This window comes from Tasmannia lanceolata, unplaced genomic scaffold (genome assembly GCF_043159265.1).
Source record: "Tasmannia lanceolata isolate RefF3 unplaced genomic scaffold, GAP_Taslan_0.1 ptg000013l, whole genome shotgun sequence".
NCBI classification, from domain to species: domain Eukaryota; kingdom Viridiplantae; phylum Streptophyta; class Magnoliopsida; order Canellales; family Winteraceae; genus Tasmannia; species Tasmannia lanceolata.
Genome location: NW_027518690.1, coordinates 40,161,579 through 40,180,249, shown reverse-complemented (window position 1 = coordinate 40,180,249; position 18,671 = coordinate 40,161,579). Strand labels below are relative to the sequence as shown.

The 18,671-nt window shown below is 37.0% G+C and overlaps 1 long non-coding RNA gene across 1 annotated transcript in view; it reads right to left on the bottom strand.

Annotated features, from left to right (window-relative positions):
- Positions 1-1,077: 1,077 nt before the first annotated feature.
- LOC143890097 (uncharacterized) overlaps positions 1,078-18,671 on the bottom strand; it is a 34,201-nt gene continuing 16,607 nt past the window's right edge. Inside the window, exon 3 of the long non-coding RNA XR_013255113.1 lies at positions 1,078-1,534. This is a non-coding gene — a long non-coding RNA (uncharacterized LOC143890097). The remainder of the gene's footprint in view (positions 1,535-18,671) is intronic.

The following is an 18,671-nucleotide window of genomic DNA, read 5'->3' as shown; positions in this document are numbered from 1 at the left end:
AGTGTAGAAACCGTTTTCTCTAATATCTTATGATTGTAATTAGGGGAAGATATCAATTAATGAGACTTATTTTGAAGGTTGGTTTTCCTCATTAAACCATTTCCGTCTCCTTTTCTTCTTCTCTACTCACAACCATACTTTAATCTCCCCCCATCCCAAATTCAGTCAGAATAGGTAAGAGCAAGAAGACTAAGTGGAAAGAGAGAATAAGTTAGCCCCCAAAATCGATTCTCTCCGTATTTAATTGGTCCTATCCTAAGAATCTCTCCCTCTATTTATAAAATTTATCACTAAAATCTCTCCCTCTCTCCATAAAATTGAAAGCGAGTAGACACCGTGCAAATCTCCTAAATTAAACGATCCCGACTTGTAAATTAAAGGGTTAAATCTCCTAATAGAACCCAGACCCCTCTAACACAGAAAACGCAAAGGAAAATAGCAAGTAGCCCTTTAAAACAGGAAACACAATCCTTATCCAGTCCTTATAATCCCTTATTTTTCAAAAAGTATTGTAGTGACCACACTATAGGATGATCCAAACCGTCCATATGATGGGCCACGCCATAACGTAAATAGGTTGCGCCTAAAAAATAATTTCTATAGGATGATCTCTATAGATGAGTGCATATTATGGGAACATCTATAGATCGGAGGGCACAGCCTATTTATGTGTGTGTATTCAGTGTAAATACATGCCCACAAAAAAGTAATTGGCCCACCTGGTATACATGATCTAAAATGTTCATCTGGTGATCCCAAGTGAACATGTCATATGAAGCCCACATGATAACTTTCTGGAGAAAAAGCGGCACTCTTCCCACAGATAGTAGGAATATAAGTAGGGACGGATAAAACAGATGGTAGGATAGGGGAAAATCCCATATAAAAGTAGGGACGGATAAAAACAACAGAAACTGTAACAACTACACTATTGCAAAGGCTTATCACTATGATATATCTTAAGTCAATACTCCCCCCACTCAAATTGGAGCATGAGGAGATCCAACTTTGCCAAAGTAAATGATGAAATTGATCCTGATGTGTACTTGTAACGAACTTTGTGACAAAATGGCGATCTGGAGAATGAAGACATCATTATTCTATTCTATAAATAAATGGTAACATGATTTTCCCACTGGAATAATAAAACTGACTGAGTGTAATACCAAGCAAATACTCACTCAACCCAACATAAGATAAATCTCCACGTAATTTATTTAGAACATCTATTTTTTATTGGTTCAATGACCAGCCTCATCAGCAGCGTCTCTATGCGGTCTTCTTTTCTAAGTTCACGCATACCTTCTCTTTGTTCATCAGCAGCGTCTCTATGCGGTCTTCTTTTCTAAGTTCACGCATACCTTCTCTTTGTTCATCAGCAGCCTCACCATGGGGTCTCCTTTTTCAAATGCACGCATACCTGCTTCGTGTGCCAACTCTAAACGCTTCCAAACTCTTTGAAACCATGGAATCACACAAGACTCCCCTTTGGATAGATTGAGCAACGGAACTTTGAGGGTTTTTCCCTCTCAGCCTGTCATGGTTGATTTTTAGATGACAAAGAAGACCAAGAAGAAGAGAATAATAAACAGTAAAAAAAAAGAAAAAAGGATAGAGAGCTTCTGTTTAGACGTAGAATGAGGTGTAAAGTATTTTATAGAGAAGACTTGCATATTTGGCCGCCTTGAAAAATTATTGCAGGATATATTATTGACGCAAAATCCCAATCAAATTTGGTTTCTATTTTATATGTAAAACATAAAAAACATCACGTGGGTGCGCCATTTCCTTTTTCAACAGGATTCTCTAATAGGAACTCACCAAAAAAAGGATTCTCTAAATAGGGCAGTGATATTTCGAACCCCCCCCCCCATCTTAACAGATACGGTTAGCCAAGGTACAGCGGAAAAGACTAAAGCCACGTTGGTTTTTATTTATCCATGAAAGATATCTATCTATCTACTACTATATAGCAGAAGAGAAAAGGAATGATTTTTTCCATTTTTCTGAAAATTCGGTGGATTTAACACATCACCCCCAAACAGATAAATACCTCTTATGCCCTAAAATTCCAACACATCTAAGTGAAAATACCTCCTATGCCCTTAAACTCCCACGCCATCTCTCTCTCTCTCTCTCTCTCTCTCTCTCTCTCTCTCTCTCTCTCTCTCTCTCATGTCTTCTTCTTCTTTCTCATGTCCCCTAAAATTCCAACACCATCCTCTTCTATCGATTTTATCACACCCTCTCTGTCTCTGACCCAACCAGTACTGATTTCCTCATTCAAAACCCACCTACAAACCCAAAACCAGAATCCTGCAGGTCAAAGCATTTTTTGTGAAATACAGAAAACCTCCTTCCTCATTCCTTAAAAACCATGGTCAAATTCACTAGGGCTTCCTAACGTTCCCACGTTCTACTGCACAATATATAAAGAGAAGGTGAGCTTTCTATTCATGTTTTCTCTGTTTTATTTCTTTTTACTCTCTTTTTTTTTTTTTTTTTTTTTGCTTTATTGGTTTCTAGATCTCTGTTTTCCTTTTTGTGGAGCTTCAACTGGATCAGGTGTCGAAGGAAATGACAAGGGATTTTTCCGGAAGGTACTACTTACTTTTTTTCTTGATTCCTTTGTGTTGTATTAGGGGTTTCATGTTAATTTTTGTTTAATTTCTTTCTTTACCCATTCCCAGAGGCAAATATTTGGATTTATCCTACTTGAGTTGTCAACAAATGCCTTTTTTTATCCTTTTCAGCCCTATAGCTTACCCATTCCCAAAAGCAAATATATGGGTTTTGTTTTTTTGGGAGTTAGCAATAAACCCAAACATATTTAGAAACCTATAGGTTCTATTGGAATTAGCTACCAAATTTATTTTTCGTTGCTTACCAAAAAAAAAAATTATTTTTCATTCGGTCATCATGAAGAACCCTGTAACTTGATTTATTTGAGTTTGGTAGTAGTAAAAAATATCTATAGAATTTTAAGGGAAGAGTTCTCATGTTTTGTGATTGGTTTTGCCGTGATTAGAGTAGCTAGATTAAAGTTAGATTACAGGTAGAAATTCTATGGTTTTAATTTTTCTCTATTTGGTTTGACCGTTTGTTCTCATAGGTTTTGTTGTAGCTCTTCGGTTCCTCATTAACAGTTCTTATACAGATTGTGAGATTGAAGATGCCATCTTTGTATGAAGAGCGAAAGCTCCGGGTAATGGATTTAAAAAATCAGGGTCCATTCTTCAGATTGTTAGGATCATATGATCTCTTGCAACTTTTGGGCTACTTTCTATCATTTTGGGCTATATAGCTCTCATAGAGGCAACTTTTGGTCTACTCTCAATGTTATTCACACTTTGATGCAATGATGAAATTTTATGTTGATGTTACTTAATAGTATCAGAAATATGATGATAAAGGATTTAACACGGGTTAATGGTCGACTTGAATCAACATGCCCAGTGTATGATTTTTTATAGAGTGAATGCGTACCCACTGACATGCATACACACAGATTTAAACCTCCATTACACAATGATAGACTATTGAGAACATGAATTGAAATACAATAGCACCTATGCGTCACATGAATTGAGCTTCCTCCAAATAAGGACTATGAATCTTTTTTTAACTATGTTTTAGATCCCAGCTGCGTTTTCAATGTGCGCCTTTTTTCGAATGTATATATTTTTTCTTTTTGTTTAACAGTTTTACGACATTGTTTCATGAAACATTTAATTTTTTTGGTCACCCAGTCCATCGCACGGATATATATCTTCATTTCTTTGAAAATTCTGTGAATTTAACACGTCGACTTTGGTTGCTTTCTCACCAAATAAACCCCTTTGAACTACATAATTTCAGTCGTAGACCACACACACACCCCCCCCCCCCCCCCGGTGCACTCGTCTCTTTGTTTCCTAGCATTACTCTCTCTCTCTCTCTCCGGGGAGAACTATATCGATCTCTCTATCTAGCTCTCAACCGCCCACCGACACTCCTTCTCGATATCCTTCACCTTCCTCTCCAACTGCCCTTCCCAACCTTCTCAAAGCCTAAACCTTTTTTTCCATCTTCTCCTGCAAAATATTTTCACAGATTTAGGGTTTCGGGTCAAAACCAGAGTAAATATTAGATTCTTGCTGGGTCTACGGACTGGGTTTTGCAACGGTGGAGTTTTGGTTGAGGTAGGGAATGTTTATGCTTATGTTTTGGAACCGTCATCTCTCCAATTTCCTGAAATTCAATTTTTTTCTTTTTATCTCAATATTATTACATCTATTGGATTTTGCTTAGTTTTATTTGTACTCTGGGGATTTCCGTTGAGATCATCCATACTCACCAGAAAAGTCGATTCTGTTTCCAATTTTGAACAACTTTGATTCTTTTGAATTGAAATTGGCTGTTTTGTTGTATTTCATGCCATGCGATCTCCTCCTCTTACTTTTAAAGCTCTGTCGCACTTAGAATTATTTATTTTGGTTTTCTGTATTTTCATTTTATTTTTCTTCCTTATAGTTCTTATAATGGTTGTTTTTGTAGAAACAGACTGGGCTAGATTAGGAGAGTCAAATTCTGTATTATAATTTGGAATTTCTGTGTCACCCCATTTTCACGAATCCGTCCCTCTCCAAACCCTAATCCCATCTTAGATGGAATCTATACAACTAGGGTTTCTACTGTGCTGTACTTTTCCTTATTCCATGACCTCTTGCAAAATATAGGGCTGATTTCTGCAGCTGCAATGGAAATTACAAAATGTTGAATTTGATCATTTGATGTTTTTTGAAATGCAATATGCTAATGAAGGTAAGTTGAAGCTACAATTACTTGCTTTTCTGAGTTTAAAAAAATTAGACTTCTCAAAATTTGAGGCCAGTTATACCTCCCCGTTGTCAAGCTGCCCTGGACTTTTCGTTTCACTTTCCCTTTTTATCTCCCTAACTATTCTTCTCTGCTACATTTCTTCTGCTGCTTCTGGATCTAAGAGCTCGCCAAGAAGCCATGACAATGGTATGACTTTCGTTCCTCGAGCTCAAATAGTTACTTTGCTCTCTCTCTCTCTCTCTCTCTCTCTCTCTCTCTCTCTCTCTCTCTCTCTCTCTCTCTCTCTCTCTCTCTCTCTCTCTCTCTCTGTTTTTTGGCCTCCATGTGTTTATGTTCTTATGATTAAATGGAGACATTTCTATTGCTTAAACTATCAATTGATTCTTTATTACAAATAGCACTCTTTTTTCGCAATGCTTTTAGGCATACCCGCATTTGCAAATTGTATTTTCTTAATGACTGTTCTTATGCAACATGTCAAGAAATTTTAATCGCCTGTGCAACGGTGACACTTATGTTTTCTTTTGTTTGTAACACTTCACATGTTCAATGTGTTTTACCTTTCTTTTACCTTTTGTTCTTTACTTGGGGTACTGTTTATGGAAGGATACATAGTGTGAAGAAGACATGATGTTAGTTGAAACCCACGGGATGATTGGTAACAAATGGGCTGAGATTGGAAACCAAACTACTAGAAGAACTGAAAAGCGCAATTAATAATGAGTGGAATGCTTCTTTGGATTACATTTTCTGTATAGTATTGTTTTATTTTTCATTTTGCAATTCTTTTGGGATGGTACTGGTTTGTAGTTGGAGCACATCGAAGTATCTCGAGGAAGGGGTTTGAAGCTAGAGCCCACCAGGCATTCATTTAGCATGAGGTATCCAATGCACCTGCAAATGAGAGATTGAAAGAAAGTGATCTTAATAAATAATTTAATGTTTGTGGGTTTGGTGTGGGAAATGTGTTAGAACTTTGCGAATCTGAAGCTGATAATAAGTGGGGCCATGCATTCTACAGTTTCCATGGGCAACGATGTTTGATCTATGTATGAAACATCATTAGTTGAACCTCATATGATGCCTACGGTATGTTTTGTTCATTTCTTTTTGGTGGACTTAATGAAAAGATATCTATTCTGGATATATGATGCTTTATGTCTTTTTTATTTTCAGGTTGATAGTAGTTTAGGAAGGTTTCCTATCCGAATTCCCTTTTTCAACGGTTCACTGAAGGTATGTCTTTTAAAAGTTTATACATTCTAATTTATTGCTTCATCTTCTTGATACATTATGAAAGACTTCAAGTTGTCACCTCAACATGCAATGACCTTTAACTGTTTCCCATGGATATTAGTTATTTGACTTATTAGAACAAGCTAATACGTCCTTATTTATTCCTTCAGGTTCTTCACCTGATTACAACAACCCGTAAATTCTTTAAAACATCTTCAAATTCATGTTTAAATAGATGTGTGTCTAAATCAAGTAGTGTTCGATCCTTTAAGAACCAATCAATGTCAAAGATTACAACCAATTAATGTCAAGGATTACAACCAACCAATGTCAACTATTGCTTCATTTTTCTATTTTACAATGTTTAAATAAATATGCAATATGATCATTTATTTAATTTCTCTAATGCATATAGTTTTAATGCTTCTTCTAATTAGTCACTATCTTTTCTTCGATGCCCCGTGCATCGCACGGGTTTTTTTACTAGTATATATAAAGCTGGATGTGGTACACTGAGGGTGTGCCACGTGGCACCCCCTCTGCATACCGCATTCAGCTTTTTTTAATTTCTCCTTAAATCTTGCACCAACATTTTCCGTAAAGAAAATTATCTCATTTTTTTTAATTTTTGGAAAATTAAGTCTTCTCCTTAAATCTTGCACCAATATTTTCGGTAACGAAAATTAAATCTTTTCCTAAAATCTTGCCATATTTGTTACGTGCCTAATCGGCCGTAAGGCCCGTAACACAAGCAAACAAACGGAAAATAGAAAAAGAGGGGGAAAGAGGTTGATTCGAGACAACCGGACCTCCTAGTGGCTCGATTCGAGAGGAATCATGACTCTCCAAACAAAGTCTCCTTTGCTGCTGTAAAATTCTTCTCTACTCAATTCATTGAATACAAAACTTAAATATAATCATAAAGGTAGTTTTAGATAACTACCCCCTAACCAATTTATACAACACATATGAAATAACTACATCCACAACCTAGAACACATAACACATAACCAAATAACTAACACTACTTTAAATGCCCATAGCATTCCATCCCCCTTAAAAACAACTTCGTCCTCAAGGTTGATTTGATGGAGAAAATTCATTGTTCCACCGGGGTCCCAAATCTTAACAGTTGCGATCATCCGAACTTCGCCTTCAAAATCCATTGTGATCATTGGAAAGAAATCCAATTTTTCGTAAACACTCATCAAACGATGGAACGATCGTATGGGTCAACAAAATGAAGATGATCCTTGACGTGATGTTCAACCAAATTATCTTCGTTGGCATTGATTCTTGCAAGTTTCTCCACCACAAGATCAACCTTCTCAAGATTGAATTTTTTCTTCGTCTTTGCGAAATTCCTCGATCGTTGCACTGATTTTGTTCAATCCCTCCATAAATTGTCGTTGACCGTCCATAAATTCCAAAACAAGTGCTTTGATCTTTCGAAATCGTCACGCATTGAATCCAAAATCTCCCATGTTGTAGCCATGGCGTGGGATCGATGGCTCTGATACCAATTTGTTACGTGCCTATTCGGCCGTAACACAAGCAAACAAACGAAAAATAGAAAAAGAGGGGGAAAGAGGTTGATTCGAGGCAACCGAACCTCCCAGTGGCTCGATTCGAGAGGAACCATGACTCTCCAAACAAAGTCTCCTTTGCTGCTGTAAAATTCTTCTCTACTCAATTCATTGAATACAAAACTTAAATATAATCATAAAGGTAGTTTTAGATAACTACCCCCTAACCCACTTATACAACACATGAAATAACTACATCCACAACGTAGAACGCATAACACATAACCAAATAACTAACACTACTTTAAATGCCCATAGCATTCCATCCCCCTTAAAAACAACCTTGTCCTCAAGGTTGATTTGATGGAGAAAATTCATTATTCCACCGGGGTCGCAAATCTTAACAGTTGCGATCATCTGAACTTCGCCTTCAAAATCCATTGTGATCATTGGAAAGAAATCCGATTTTTCGTAAACACTCATCGAAACGATGGAACGATCGTATGGGTCGACAAAATGAAGATGATCCTTGACGTGATGTTCAACCAAATTATCTTCGTCGGCATAGATTCTTGCAAGTTTCTCCACCACAAGATCAACCTTCTCAAGATTGAACTTTTTCTTCGTCTTTGCGAAATTCCTCGATCGTTGCATTGATTTAGTTCAATCCCTCCATAAATTGTTGTTGACCGTCCATAAATTCCAAAACAAGTGCTTTGATCTTTCGAAATCATCTCATTGAATCCAAATTCTCCCGTGTTGTAGCCATGGCGTGGGATCGATGGCTCTGATACCAATTTGTTACGTGCCTAATCGACCGTAACACAAGCAAACAAACGGAAAATAGAAAAAGAGGGGGAAAGAGGTTGAATCGAGGCAACCGGACCTTCTAGTGGCTCGATTCGAGAGGCAACCATGACTCTCCAAACAAAGTCTCCTTTGCTGCTGTAAAATTCTTCTCCACTCAATTCATTGAATACAAAACTTAAATATAATCATAAAGGTAGATTTAGATAACTACCCCACTAACCCACTTATACAACACATGAAATAACTACATCCACAACCTAAAACACATAACAAATAACCAAATAACTAACACCACTTTAAATGCCCATAACTCTCTCTCTCTCTCTCTCTCTCTCTCTCTCTCTCTCTCTCTCTCTCTCTCTCTCTCTCTCTCTCTCTCTCGGTAATTTAAACGCTTATATATCTATCTATATTAAATTGGGAAGTGAAATTGCGGTTTCCCATTCTTCATGGCAATTAAAAATCAAACATGGCATTGATAATTCCGAAATGAAAAAAAACACATTTCTACTTCTAGCGTTAATTTTTTTGCTATTTAAAGCTCAAAATAATCCATTTCTTATTCCCATAATCGATTCTAACTCCAACGATTAAAGGATTGTCATTTCCTATTGGCTGCCGTTTTTCAAAACGCCTACATCCACGTCCCAAATCACCCACATCAATATCAATTATAGAGGTTAAATCTCTATTAAATTTCGCCTATTGCAATTTTTCCGAATCTTATCTGCTTATTCCAAACGTGATTCTCAATAATAATGGATTACTTTCAAAACCTAAGCCAAGGATCTCTCAACTCATTGAGTTCCCATGCGTTATCTACTCCAAGGAATTCGCCATTAAATCATATGCCTTCTGTCTTCTTCCATTTATAGGAACTCAAAAGGTTTTCAGCAATCTCTTCAGGCATGCCTGTCTCCCCTTATTTTTCATTTTTTAGGATGCTATTAAATTATCCTCCACCAGCAAAACATGATCTTTAAAATTTCTGTTTTTCTTTTTTGAAGATATGTGCTGCCAATATGCCTATCAAAAAGATGATGAAGGCACTAAAAGTGATTTTGTGTTGAAGGTATTTAAAATCTCTGCAGAACAGGGAGTTTTACACCACTCAAACCATCCAGAATTATATTTTGTCTATTTAGTATTTATGGTTGATTTTTTATTCTGAAATTGATATATAATTTATTCTGAAATTGATATATAATCAGTGATTTTTTTTTCCTTTTGAGTTTCCTTTCATTTTAGTACACCATATTTTCAACAGATTGCTTATCATGGAATATACTGTTCTCAATACATTTCTCTCTTGAACAAGGCCAATGATCTTGATGAAACGAAGTGGATATCATCATTGGGGAAGCTTTTTCATGCAAACGTTTGTCCAATCAGTTTTATTTTAGTATGTCAATTTACTTTCCCATTGAGGCCATGTTTGTATTGGAAGAAAAATTATTATTGATGGAAAGTTACAGCAAAGAGGATGTCAATAGAGACGTACATGGCATTGCAGCATCGGCCACAATATTGGTATCTGTTTCCCTTTTTGTTTTACTTTTTGTTTGAATTATTTATGTGGATTGATTGGTTTTTTATACATTTTAGAAAAATATTTCCAGTGCACCATGTGGCATCCCCTTTTTTTAATTTTTCTCAATTCCGTTCGCAAGTCTCCTCTTAAAATAGGAAAATTTCTCTTAAATCGATAAATGTACATAATTTTCGCAAAAGTCCATATATTTGACTGCCATGAAAATAGGAAAATTTTCCCTCATTCAATAAGCTAAAGAACCCCCTCAAAATAGGAAAATTTATCTTAAATCGATAAATCTACAGAATTTTTGCAAAAGCCCATATATTTTGCCTCCCATGAAAATAGGAAATTTCCCCTCATTCAATAAGCTACAGATTTTTTTTGCCAAAGTCCATATATTTGACCCAAAAGTGCATATATTTGCCTCCCATGAAAATAGGAGAATTCCCCTCATTCAATAAGCTACAGATTTAATGGAACCCATCAAGATTGGAGGATGTTAATGTGATTGAGGTGGGTTATTTTCTTCGACTTCATTTATTGAACAATATTGTGTGAAGTATTTTTTTTCTCAGTTCGGACTGCAAGAGCACCAATTCCCAACTCTCATGTTCATGTCTATGCTTTATGTTTAGATTTATGCTGAAAAAAATGTCAGAATTCGATTCTTACTTGAAAACTGTGATTTTGTGTAATGATTTCAGTAATGTGTATGACCCATTTATGGTAGCTATTGTAATTGTTGATTTTTACCATTTATTTGTTTGTTTATGAGGCATTACATTTTGCAATCATATATATTTTTATTTGTTTTTTGTGTGTATTATTCATATTCTTTGAACAATTTCAATGCATATTTTTGTTTTTTGTTTTAGTTCTTCATATTGGATTTTTTTTAATTAATGGAATCATGGCGTTTTAGGGCATAGATATTCTGTTTTCTCCTAAAGGCCCCGTGCATCGCAAGGGTCTGCAACTAGTTACCGTTGAAAGGAGAACAAGGAAATTAGAATCCTACTCAGATACGTGTTTCTTGTTATTTTTAGAATGTGCCAGTCTCTATGTTGACGTTAAAGTTTACTAAGCTAACGTTTGAATTTTGTCGCCTCTATATTGGTACCTTCCACCCATTTTCTTTATTTTGAACCTTTCTATTGGTTTATACAGCTCATTGGGAATTGTAACCGTACAAAGGTGTCTAAGATAAAGAGAAGGCATTAAAGGTTAAAATCCAAGAGAAGGGCCCATTTTATTTCCATATGTATCGATTTTCTAAAGCGTAAATGATATATTCACGCCCCTTTTTTTACTTAGGACACGCACCTCTAGTCTAAAAGAGTAGTCATAATTCATAAATAGACTATAGGGGGCTGTCCCAAGTAAGGAAATAGGGTGGATATACCCCTTCCCGTTTGGAAATATCTAAGCTTTTTTCTGCCCTTTTGATTTTGAACTGAGGACTCGTCAACGGTTATGGGTATTTAGTTTGGGTTAATGTGTGAAGCCCGTCTTCCTCCACCAACACTCCCGTCGGCCCCGTAACGCGTGCGAAGACGACGGCGGGACTCTCCCAACTCATGGAGCCTGTCAACTATGTCAAAGGGCGACCGGTGGCGAGAGTTATCTCTAGTCCGAGGACCAAGTCCGATCTCTCTGGATCCTCCACAAGTTCATGATCAAGTGTCGGGTCGAGGACCGAATCTACATCCGCTTCTCCCCATCTCGAGGAAGCTCTCCCATCTTCGTCCGACATGCGATGATGGTTGACGCCACTACCCTCGAGGAGCAGGTCGTCCGCATGGCAGAGCAACTAGAACCTAGAACAACTCAACAAGGCGGTGGAGGAAAAAGACCTTCAAATCGCCGGACTCATGAACAGGCTCGAGTCGGGCCATCACCAAGAATCAAGCGTAGACCCATCCCACCCGCCGGGATTCACCCCGCAAGTGGAGGCCCCTAGCGCCAGACGACAACAACAGCAGGCAAGCGCATGCTACCCTGCTATGAACACTCCTACACTAAATGTTCCCCAGGCCTCCGTGGCCTCGTTGTCGGTTCAACAACTTCAGAACATGATAGCAGACACCATCCGCGCTCAGTATGGAAGAGCTCCTCAATCTTCACTGGTTTACACCAAGCCGTACACCCAACGCGTCGAGGAGTTACGCAGGCCCACCGGATACCAACTTCCTAAGTTCCAGCAGTTTGAAGGGAGGGGTAACCTGACGCAGGGCGAGTCATATCTCTCAAAGACAAAAACCTTATATAGAACCCTTTTCACAGGCCTTCTATCAAACATTAAGTGTTTCATCTTTGGCAAAACTAAAAGCCAATGGAGTTATGCTGACCGAACACGATCCTAACACAAACATTTCGTCAAGCAATAAACATGCGTTTTGAAGAGAGGAATTTCTGCTTCTTTAAGGACTTAAAGCAAACACCACCTGTGCTCCATATGTTTAGCTCATTCCTAGATTTCAGAGTCCTAAAATTCAATTCCAAACCTTCCTTAAATGCAAACACCAAGAATGGGGAATAAGCTTTCAATATATAACACTTTCAATAACAGTGTCCCACGATCAAGATGACAACATGATTAAATGTTGGGATTAGGGCTCCCAAAATAAATGGAACTTTCTACCACATTCATGCCCCAACATCCCTAACACTTGTAGAAATTGAAATTGGCATTGATCCAAATGCACAACCGAGACACAGTAAAGGTTTTTTCTACTCCAAAATCAATAAAGAAAGCTTAGGGTTATCTACTGATGCTGAATTGTGGATGAAATTAAAAGCAAAAACTCAAAAAATCTTCATATTTCCAGCCACTACTTCACACGAACAAGAAATAAGAGAATTCCTTCCTGGGCACTTGAAATTTCTGGCAAAGCTCCATGTCCAAGCAAGCCATGGGATGCTCGATCAATGTTGGATATATATATAGTAGAAGAGAAAAGAAGAGAATTTTTTGAAAATTCTATGAGAATTACACATCACTTTTTTTGACTTTTTTTAACAAATGCACCCATTCAACCCACATATTTTCAATCCTACCCCCTCCTTTATGCTTTTTAACAAAGGCACCATTAAAGCCACATAATTTCAATCTTACCCCCTCCTTTATGCTTTTTTAATAAAAAATCTATAGGGTGATCTTAACCATCCGATTGAAGAGGAATTATGGAAACCTCTATAGATTGGAGGGCTAGGATCATCCTATTGAAATGATTTTTGGGGCACAACCTATTTATGTTGTGTTCCATCACATGGACGGTTTAGATCAACCTATGATGTGGTCTATACAATTCTTTGTCGGCCCGTGCATCGCACGGGGTTTTTTGCTAGTATATATATATATATATATATATATATATATATCTATAACCTTGTATTCAACAAGGGAGGATGGGAAAGAAGGAGAAAAGCTTCATGCAAAATGGCACATGTTAAAGAAAAATTTACTTTTTTGTGATTTCACTAAACTTAAGGAATTGTTCGTCACTAGTGATGTTGTGGCGTGAAACAGTTTGTTCGGTCCCTTTTTGATCCTACTCTTGGTTTCCCTAGCATTACTCTTTACGATAACATCTCTTTAAAATAAGGGAGATGATTTTTTCACCCCCTTGTAGGATTATGCGCCCAAGTTTGTACACGATATCCGTGTGCATATTAACACAAAGTTTTCAAAAGCATGACGGACCCACCTTGTTCGAAAAACCAAAATGGAAGGTGTTATATTTTTAATCTGCAAAATTGCCCACAAGCTCTTTCCACCTCAAACACAAAAAATTGTGTCTCTGCATGGATGAATATCTGTTTCACAAAAATTGAACCCATTTTAGTGGTTATTTACATCCTTTTCTGGATGCCATATTCTGAAAAGAGTCAAATGAGGCTTGAGCTCTTTTCCACCAAAGATGAGACGCCGATCAGAAGTTGTTTCCCTCATCTTTTGCTTAAACTTGGCAATGACATCGTCGGTGGTGCGGGAGCTCTCCACATCAAGTGACACGATTTTCTAAGTCATTGTCCTGATAAATAACTGCATCACAAGAGGATTCATATAGAATGTGGCTTCTCTTTTGATGTTATATTTGAGCAAAGTCCGGTGATCAATGCTCTCTCCGGTTGGCATCTTGATGAAAATTTGAATTTCTTCCCAAGGAAGAATGACGATATGAAAGGTGGCTTCCATTGGGATGTTATAAGCCGTGAGAGTCTGGTTGTCCTCAAGTGATCTTCCAGCATAGATGATTGTTTGTTGCTCTGAAGGGATCCCCTCCTCCTCAATCTTACCCTTGACGTTCAGGACGGTATCCCTAGGCATCACTTCAAGGGAACCTTTTTTAGTTTGGAATACCAAGTTTGTTGCCTCCAGCCCCTATATATAGAGATACACTAGGGTTAATGACTAGTTAATGGACTCTAGCCCAAGTAGGCCCACTACACTGGTCCATTATCTTATTGGGCTTATATCATACATGGGTTATATCATATACTCAAACAACCCTAACCTAACCCATTGTGGCATTATTTCAATCCTAACTTGACCCAACTCGTTTAACTCAAATTTTTGAACCAGCTCTGGTCGGATTCGGGTTGGCCTATGGCAAAAATAGAAAAAAGAGTACAAAGAAGAAAAAAGAGTACAGGGTTAGTTCAAGCCAGGTCCAGTTGCTTTAGACCACTAACCTGACCCAACTCAAGCCGAAACTAGGTTAAACCCATTGGAATCGGGTTGGGCCTGACCCAAGTTGCGCCACTGTTGGACATGAAAAAAAAGGGATGGAAATATCATTTTTTTTAATGGGATAAATGTTGTTTTACGTCCATTTTACATTGAACGAAATGGGAAGTGATATTTCCACTTTTCATTTTCATGTTTTCTGTTAGGGAGAAAAAAAAGGGGGGTGGAGATAGGATTTAAATTGGATGGCTATTGAAGCATCATGCATTTAATTAATTCTGATGGAAGGTAACCAAGTGGCATGTGATGTGAAACCATTTAAGCTGAAGTCTAAATCTACAATATGATGTGATGTGAAACTGTTAGAGGGTTTATCCTGACCCTCTATAGATCGGAGGATTAGGGTCAACCTATATAAATAATTTTTGGGGCGGAACCTATTTAGGTTATGGCCTATCTAATGGACGGTTTGGATCATCATATGGTGCGGGCCATACCATACTTTTAATAAAGTGAGGAGTGCCCTCATCAAAATACAGTACTGTGGATAACATTTCCAGAAAGAAATCAGTGAATAAGATTTTTCAATAAAAGCAGCGTAACTCCTAAAAATTGACAGCAAACTAGTCACAAGATTGGTCATATTATATATTGCTAACAACTACACTAAAAGTTACTTAAAAAATGCATAGTGTAATAAACAATACAAGCTTAAAATATTTGGCATTCATGAACAAAAGAATCTGACTCAATTGTGATATTGTTTAAAGTATCTAGAAAGGTTCTAGAAGAAAAGAATGAAAAAATCCATATACTCCATCCAATCATAAAAGATAAAGAGAAGTACAAATATACCTGCTTATCTTTTTTCCTATATCACATGTTCCATGTGTGAATATATAACTGTAAAACACAAATAAGGTATAAGAAAGAAAGACATACATATAGTACAACTATGATTCAAAAGCTATGACAGTCATGCAATTCCAACATCTAAAATTATAAACTCAAGTGCATTGCACTTTAACCCGAAGGTAATATAGACTTTGTTGTGATCTGTTTTTCTAACTTGATATCTTCACCAATCTGATGAGGTAAGTTATGTATTATCTAACACAATAAACATATTGCTCTATGCTTAAATATGCAAATGATGATTCACAAAGGCCCTATTTGGATTGCAAGAAATAATTCAAGTCAAGTTTTTTTTTATTGAACTTGAACTGTTGTGGTTCAAGGCTTCAAGCTACTTTTTCAGTACTTATCCAACAAATAAAAAATAAGAAACTTTGCCAAAAAAAAAAAAAAAAAAAATTTCTTTTCCAATTTTTTGTTGAAAATTTCTGCAATCTAAACAGTGCCAAAAGGCAAGCCCATTTCCAATCCAAAATGCATAATTTGGCCTAAGCCAATCTACAGAGCTACACATAATTATTCATTCACAGGTGAATGAGAAAGTTCCAGGACAAAGTAAAATGAAAGAATCAGAAAAGAAGAAATCAAAATGAGTTAGACAATAGAAGAAAGCACCATCTCAAGGCGATTGAGAAAAACTAAAAACCCTAAAAATGAACAGATCAGGATAAGGAAGAATGAAAATAGGAATGAAACGTTATCTCAAATGTTAAATGGACGGATTTAGTAGAAAATGGAAACCCTCACCTTCTCAAAAGGACTCCACTGTTTTTTCTTCCTCATCTCCTTTACTTTTTTTTCTCCCCCTTCTCTCTCAGGCCCAATCTCGAACAGCTTGGGAATATAGATATAGTTTTGACTATTAAGGCTCTTTATACTCCGATTTCGCAAGTCCTACTCTTACTACCGTCCTTATAAACCAATCCAACGGTGTAAAAGGAATAATAAAATTGATGCGAATCGGTCTTATTAACCGTCGATAATTTCTCATCCAACGGTTTGCAGCCTGTAACTCCATTTATTCCCAGAATGCCCCTCCCAATTACATCAAATTTCACATTATTGAATGTTACGACTGATGAGAGCAGAGTACTAGAGTAGCAGACCTGGCAAACGGGTGGGTCACAAAGGGCCCGGAACAGACCCCAACCATATGGGCCAGGTGGACCCACGGGTCAAAGTTTTTTTTTTTTTTTTTTGCTGTTTTTATTCCTACACTATAAGATGATCCAAACCGTCCATGTGAAGAGCCTTAACATAAATAGGTTGTGCCCAAAAACATATTTCCATAGGATGACCCTAGCCCTCTGATCTATGGAGGAATTGCATAATATTATTTATGGAAACCTATGTAGATCGGAGGGCTGAATCATCTTATGGAAATGATTTTTAGGCCACAACCTGTTTACGTTGTGTTCCATCACATGATGATCTAAACCGTCCATGTGATGGAACACAACGTAAACAGGTTGTGGCCTAAAAATCATTTCCATAAGATGATTCAGCCCTCCGATCTACATAGGTTTCCATAAATAATATTATGCAATTCCTCCATAGATCAGAGGGCTAGGGTCATCCTATGGAAATATGTTTTTGGGCACAACCTATTTATGTTAAGGCTCTTCACATGGACGGTTTGGATCATCTTATAGTGTAGGAATAAAAACAGCAAAAAAAAAAAAAAAAAACTTTGACCCGTGGGTCCACCTGGCCCATATGGTTGGGGTCTGTTCCGGGCCCTTTGTGACCCACCCGTTTGCCAGGTCTGCTACAGGTGTGCTACTCTAGTACTCTGCTCTCATAAGTCGTAACATTCAATAATATGAAATTTGATGTAATTGGGAGGGGCATTCTGGGAATAAATGGAGTTACAGGCTGCAAACCGTTGGATGAGAAATTATCGACGGTTAATAAGACCGATCCGCATCAATTTTATTATTCCTTTTACACCGTTGGATTGGTTTTTATGGACGGTAGTAAGAGTAGGACTTGCGAAATCGGAGTATAAAGAGCCTTAATAGTCAAAACTATATCTATATTCCCAAGCTGTTCGAGATTGGGCCTGAGAGAGAAGGGCGAGAAAAAAAAGTAAAGGAGATGAGGAAGAAAAAACAGTGGAGTCCTTTTGAGAAGGTGAGGGTTTCCATTTTCTACTAAATCTGTCCATTTAACATTTGAGATAGCATTTCATTCCTATTTTCATTCTTCCTTATCCTGATCTGTTCATTTTTAGGGTTTTTAGTTTTTCTCAATCGCCTTGAGATGGTGCTTTCTTCTATTGTCTAACTCATTTTGATTTCTTCTTTTCTGATTCTTTCATTTTATTTTGTCCTGGAACTTTCTCATTCACCTGTGAATGAATAATTATGTGTAGCTCTGTAGATTGGCTTAGGCCAAATTATGCATTTTGGATTGGAAATGGGCTTGCCTATTGGCACTGTTTAGATTGCAGAAATTTTCAACAAAAAGTTGGAAAAGAAATTTTTTTTTTTTTTTTTTTTTGGCAAAGTTTATTATTTTTTATTTGTTGGATAAGTACTGAAAAAGTAGCTTGAGGCCTTGAACCACAACAGTTCAAGTTCAATAAAAAAAAATTGACTTGAATTATTTCTTGCAATCCAAATAGGGCCTTTGTGAATCATCATTTGCATATTTAAGCATAGAGCAATATGTTTATTGTGTTAGATAATACATAACTTACCTCATCAGATTGGTGAAGAAATCAAGTTAGAAAAACAGATCACAACAAAGTCTATATTGCCTTCGGGTTAAAGTGCAATGCACTTGAGTTTATAATTTTAGATGTTGGAATTGCATGACTGTCATAGCTTTTGAATCATAGTTGTACTATATGTATGTCTTTCTTTCTTATACCTTATTTGTGTTTTACAGTTATATATTCACACATGGAACATGTGATATAGGAAAAAAGATAAGCAGGTATATTTGTACTTCTCTTTATCTTTTATGATTGGATGGAGTATATGGATTTTTTCATTCTTTTCTTCTAGAACCTTTCTAGAACCTTTATGCTCTGTTTGGATGCCGCTAATTCATTGGGAGATCTATATCCCAGCGGTCAAAGGGGAGATTAAAGGGGAGATCTAAAACAGATCAGTCAACGGGGAGATTAAGGGTG